Below are 6,000 nucleotides of genomic sequence, written 5' to 3' on the forward strand. Positions count from 1 at the left end.
AGCACCATGCCTAGCATATACTAGGCACTTAATAAATGTTTATTGATTGACTGATTGACTGAAAGGGTCTTCCCTTGAGGGGAAGTGTTAGCAGTTACTCTGCTGGGGCTAGATTGGGCAATTAGGATGGCTGAGTTCCATTTTCCTCCAAGCAGGACTTTTGCTTTTCCCTCAGTGGTTAGGCCAAACTTCCCTTTTTATAAATGATTGAAACTGAGACCTAAAGGAGCCCAAGATCACTCAGGGAGTAAGTAGCAGAGTCAGGATTAGAACCCAAGTCCTCTGATACCAAATCCTCTCCTAATTCCATGCCTCCAAGCTCTGTCCCTTATTTACAACAAAAGAGCTTTCATTTATAAGTATGGTTACATCTTCCATTGATGCAAATTATAATCCCTTCATTCATGAGTTGCTGTGGCAACAAAAAATATCATCACTTGATTACCAACTATTCTATGAGAAACCTTAAAAAACTTATCTAGATTGTACCTCATATGACAGCCCCAGTCCACAGATAAGTTCCTTTTCTAAGCTTTTCTGGCTTGGTAAAACATGTCAGAGTTCATAGTTCACTGTTATACCTTCCTTATAGAGCTCTGTCATCACGGTCACCTTCAGGCCAAAGTGAGGAACAGGATAATTGTAGTTCAACAAATATTTCTTGAATTGCTGGATGTATTTATTTCCCCTGAGTAGGCTGTAATTTTCCCAGCTACAAATCTAGGGGCAGGAGTGAAAGCATAAAGGAAATAAATGGGTTTGGGATATTAAAAAAAGACATAGATGATCTAAGGACTAACTTTCTATTTTCTAGATCTGGGTCCTGAAGTTGAGAACAGTAATAATAGCTCACATTTATATATCATCTTAAGGTTTGTGAAGCAATTTCCTTACAATTCTGTGTTACGGGTAGTACAAGAGTCGTTATCCTCATCGGGAGTCTGCTGGAGCCTGCTCCAACTGGCTCTGAGAGTGCATTGTTGGAGCATTTACACCCTGGAAAATGCTACACATCAGCATTTGATTTATTGTTTTGTTGATTGTCTAGACTTAAGAAAGTAAGGGAGAAAATGTTAATAGTGTGTCAGGTCTATATTTCTCACCCTTTCAGAGCAGGATTGTTGGTTTTTTGTTTGTTTTGTTTTTGTTTTTACTTTAAATTTTTTTTTCCAATTATATGTAAATTTTTTAAACATTCATTTTTTGGAATTTTGAGATCCAAATTTTCTCTTTCCCTCACTTTGCTCCCCACTCTGAGACATCAAGCAATTTGATATAGGTTATACATGTGCAGTCATGCAAAACACATTTCCATATTAGTCATATTGTAAAAGAAAATACAGACCAAAAAAAAACCCCAAGAAAAAATAAAGTAAAAAGAAGTATGCTTTGATCTGTATTAAGACTCATCAGTTCTTTCTCTGTCACAATCATATACCACAACTAGTTGAGTCATTCCCCAGTTGATGAATACCCCCTAAATTTCTAATTCTTTGCCACCACCAAAAGAGCTGCTATATTTTTGTGTATATATACACACATATATATGCATATATGTGTGTGTGTGTGTGTGTGTGTGTGTGTGTGTGTCCTTTTCCTTTTTAAAAAAATCTTTTTGCAGTACAGATCTAGTAGTGGTATTGCTGGATCAAAGGATATTCACAGTTCTACAGCCTTTTGGGTATAGTTTCAAATTGCTCTCCAGAATGGTTAGATGAGTTCACAACTCTACCAACAGTGTATCAGTGGCCCAATTTTCTCACATCCTTTCCTAAATTTATTATTTTCCTTTTCTGTCATGTTAGACAATCTGATAGATGTGAAATGGTGCCTTAGAGTTGTTTTAATCTGCACTTCTCCGATCAAAAGTGATTTAGAGTAGTTCTTCATATAACTATAGATAGCTTTAATTTCTTCATCTGAAAATTGCCTCTTCATATTCTTTGACCAATTGGGAAATGGCTTCTACTCTTATAAATTTGACTCAATTCTTTATATCCTTGAGAAATGAGGCCTTTATCAGAGAAACTTGCTGTACAATCCTCCCTCCCCTAATTTTTCTGCTTCCCTTCTAATCTTGGCTGCATTGCTCTTGTTTGTGCAAAACCTTTTTAATTTCACGTAATCAAAATTATCCATTTTACATGCTATCTCTTGTTTTGTTATAAATTCTTCCCTTATCCATAGATGTGACATGTAAACTATTCAATGCTCCCCTAATTTGCTTATGGTATTACCTTTTATTTAGGCAAATCGTATACTCATTTTGACCTTTTTAGAGTATATGATATGAGATGTCGATCTATACCTACTTTCTACCAAACTGCTTTCTACTTTTCCTAGCAGTTTTGGTCAAATAGTGAGATCTTTTCCCTAAATCTTGGAACTTTGGGTTTATCAAAGACTAGATTACTATGGTCATTTACTACAATGTATTGTGTACCTAATCTACTCCACTGATCTATCACTCTACCAGATTGTTTTGATGATTACTACTTTGTAATGCAGTTTGAGATCTGGTACAACTAAGCCATCTTCCCATAACATTTTTTTCCCACTAATTCTCTTAATATTCTTGACATTTTGTTTTTCAGATGAATTTTTGTTATGATTATTTTTAGCTCTATAAAATACATGTTTGGCAGTTTGATTGTCATGCACTGAATAAGTAAATTAATTTAGGTAGAATTGTCATTTTTATTATATTGACTCAGCCTACCCATGAACAATTAATATTTTTACAATTGTTTAGATCTGACTAATTTGTAAGAAAAGTGTTTTATAATTGTCTTCATATAGTTCCTGGGTTTGTCTTAACAGGTAGACTCCCAAGTATATTATATTATTTACAGTTATTTTAAATTGGACTTCTCTTTCTATCTCTTGCTACTAGACTTTGTTGGTAATATATAGAAATGATCATGATTTATGTGAGTCTATTTTACATTCTTCACCTTTGTTTTTTTAATTTTTTAAAAATTAGTTCTAGGCAATTGGGGTTAAGTGACTTGCCCAGGGTCACACAGCTAGTAAGTGCCAAGTGTTTGGTCTGAGGCTAGATTGGGACTCAAGTCCTCCTGACTTCAGGCCCAGTGCTCTATTCACTGCACCACCTAGCTGCCCCTTCACCTTTGTTGAATTTGTAAATTATTTCAACTAGTTTTTAGGGTATCCTTGTTTTACCCCTGATTTTAGTGGGAAGTCTTCTAGCTTATCCCCATTACAGATAACGCTTGCTGATGGTTTTAGACAGTTACTACTTACTATAAGGTAAGCTCAAAGCAGACTTTTGGACATTTACTGGCCCATCTCTGATCATCATTTTACAGGTAAAGAAATAGGCTTAGATTGGTTGTATCTTGTTAAACACTCAACAGATCTTATCAGTGTGACTTTTCTCTATTAAAAGTGAAAATCACAACCTATCCATACCTTTGAACCAATCAAATCTAATGAGCATTTATTAAATGCCTATTATGTGTCAGGCACTGTGCTAATTCCTTGGAATGCAACTAATAAAATGAAAGACAGTTTCTTCCCTTAAAGAGCTTATAATCCAATGGAAGGTGGAGAGAAGAGACACACAAAAGGAGGGAGCAAAGCAAGTAGGGATGGGAAGAATGAAGCGAGACTTAAAAGTCCAGTTTCTGACATCTATAAAGGAAAGCTTTGGTATTCTATTCAGAGAGGAGGCTGAGGGAGCTAGTGTTGATTAAGGCTTCAGTTAGCATCTGGTGGTGAGATAAGAGGTGATGAGTTTATCCTGGGAGAGGCATCTTGTTCTCAGAAGTTGAAACCAGGCAGAGCAGCAGATTATAGTGAATTTTCTCCTCTAAATCCTCTAAAGAGGTCTTCTCAACATATGAGATACCACCTTTCTCTAAGTCTTTTAACAGTCAGTGAGGCAACAATGCAGCATTTGGGCAGTTAGGCTCACTCCTCTCATCAATCATACATTTCCTGGAAACATCTGACACCTACTGACTGTGTGGCTCTGGGCAAATCATTTAACCTCTTAGTGCTCCAAGCAACTCTCCAAGGCTAAGTTGCATAAAAGATGCCTATCTTCACTGGTAAAGAAAGTTTCTCCCAGACAGCTCCCTATGTCAGTAAAATCACAGGTACAATCCTTGTTCCTTATATTTCCTAGATGATGTCTTTTATGTCATTTCTTGTAATATGCTCATTTACACCCTCCTCCCCTTTTCCTCTGTGCATGTCTCTCTTGTTTTTTAGCATCACTTGCATTGTCCCTAGCATCACACAGCTAACTCTTTTTCAGAAAAGGAAACTGAGGTTCATGAAAGTGCAGTGAAGTACCTGAGGTTACACAGTTTTTATGTGACATATGCTTGATCTGGGTGTGAGTTTTCTGGCTCAGTGTAATCATTTTGTCACTGCACCACTGCCTCTGTAAGGAACACAGCTGTAATTGCAAGATAAAAACTGAAGCAGGAATAAGTATTTGCTAGGTATAGAACTTAACCTACCTAGGATCCCAAGGCTATGGTTGAAGGAACTTAGTTCAGTCTTCTCATCTTATAGATGGAACTTTTTCATATTCTTTCGACCTTGCCTAGATAACAATAGAGCATGCTGGTTGAAGCAGGTACTATGGATTTTACTACCTTCTTTGTATAAAAGACATCTTATGGAGGAAATTTAAGCTCAGGATGGTTAAATAACTTGCTCATGGTCACATAGATAAGAAGCATCAGAAATGGGTTTTGAACTCAGGTCCTTTGACCCTAGAGTCCATTGCCACCAGAGTAGTAAGGGGCTTGATGCTCTCCTCTAACATCTTCTGTGGACTCTCCTCAAAGTAAACTACTGGAGATTTCAACAGACAAGCATGAGATCTGTCTCTAGGGTGCCTTTCTGTCCAGACAGCATTCCTAGCAATTTGGGGAGGTTATGCTGGCTCCATTGCTACCCAGGATAGCTGCTATGAAAGGAAAAGAAATTGACCACAATCATGTAGGAGACAATTTTGCCAGGGCAGAAATGGCCTCTGTCTTGCTCTTCAGTTAGCAGTGCTAACTATTCTTGGTTTTTTGTTTTTTGTTTTGCTAAGCAGTGGGGTTAAGTGACTTGCCCAGGGTCACACAGCTAGTAAGTGTTATGTGTCTGAGTCCGGATTTGAACTCAGGTTCTCCTGAATCCAGGGCCAGTGCTCTATCCACTATGCCACCTACCTGCCCCAAATGCTAACTACCCTTAAGACAACAGGCTTCAACTGCCCGGGACACATAAATGGACTTTTCCCCAAACCTAATTCTTGGGAGTGGAGCATACTATTTATATTGGATTGCATTCACAGTTTTGAATTCTTAGATTGATCTCCCTTTTAGAGGGAAAAAAGTCACTATGTTAGTGATTCATTTTCCTCATTGTTTTTCTCTTATTTTTGTAAAGGTTGAATTCTACTTTGCTTATATTTTATAGGATAATATGATTTTAGACTAGAGCTGGAAGGGATCTGAGAGGCTGTCAAATCTATCCCCTCCTTTTATAGATGAGAAATCTGAGTTCCAAGGGGATCAGATAAATTTGCTAAGACCAATAAGGACCTCAAGACCAGAAGCTTTTAAGTTTCTCTGTATCCAAGGAACCTGTTCTCCAGTTTTTAGAGGAGCAAAATGAGAGGATTAGAGTAGGTCATTTATTTTTACCTCTAAATCTATGATTCTCTATAGAGTAAAGGGGAGATCTGGCAATCATTGATCAATCAATCATCAGGCATTTATTAAGTACCAACTCTGCTTCCTAGTACTATGACTCAGTTATTTTTTATAGAGGTATATTTCTTGACTGATCATGCAGGCAAGAGAAGTCATAAATGTCCAGGAAGCAAGAACCCAGTTCTATAAAGAGATAGGAATAGTAGCATAAGTTGAATTAGTCATATTTGGAGCTGTGCTACTTCCCAAGTAACAATAACAACTAATCATATACCATTTTATTTATATGCATGGCCTACTGTCCTCAGACACTACCCAA

Source organism: Phascolarctos cinereus, unplaced genomic scaffold, assembly GCF_003287225.1.
Source record: "Phascolarctos cinereus isolate Bilbo 61053 unplaced genomic scaffold, phaCin_HiC Scaffold_2;HRSCAF=192, whole genome shotgun sequence".
Lineage (NCBI taxonomy): Eukaryota > Metazoa > Chordata > Mammalia > Diprotodontia > Phascolarctidae > Phascolarctos > Phascolarctos cinereus.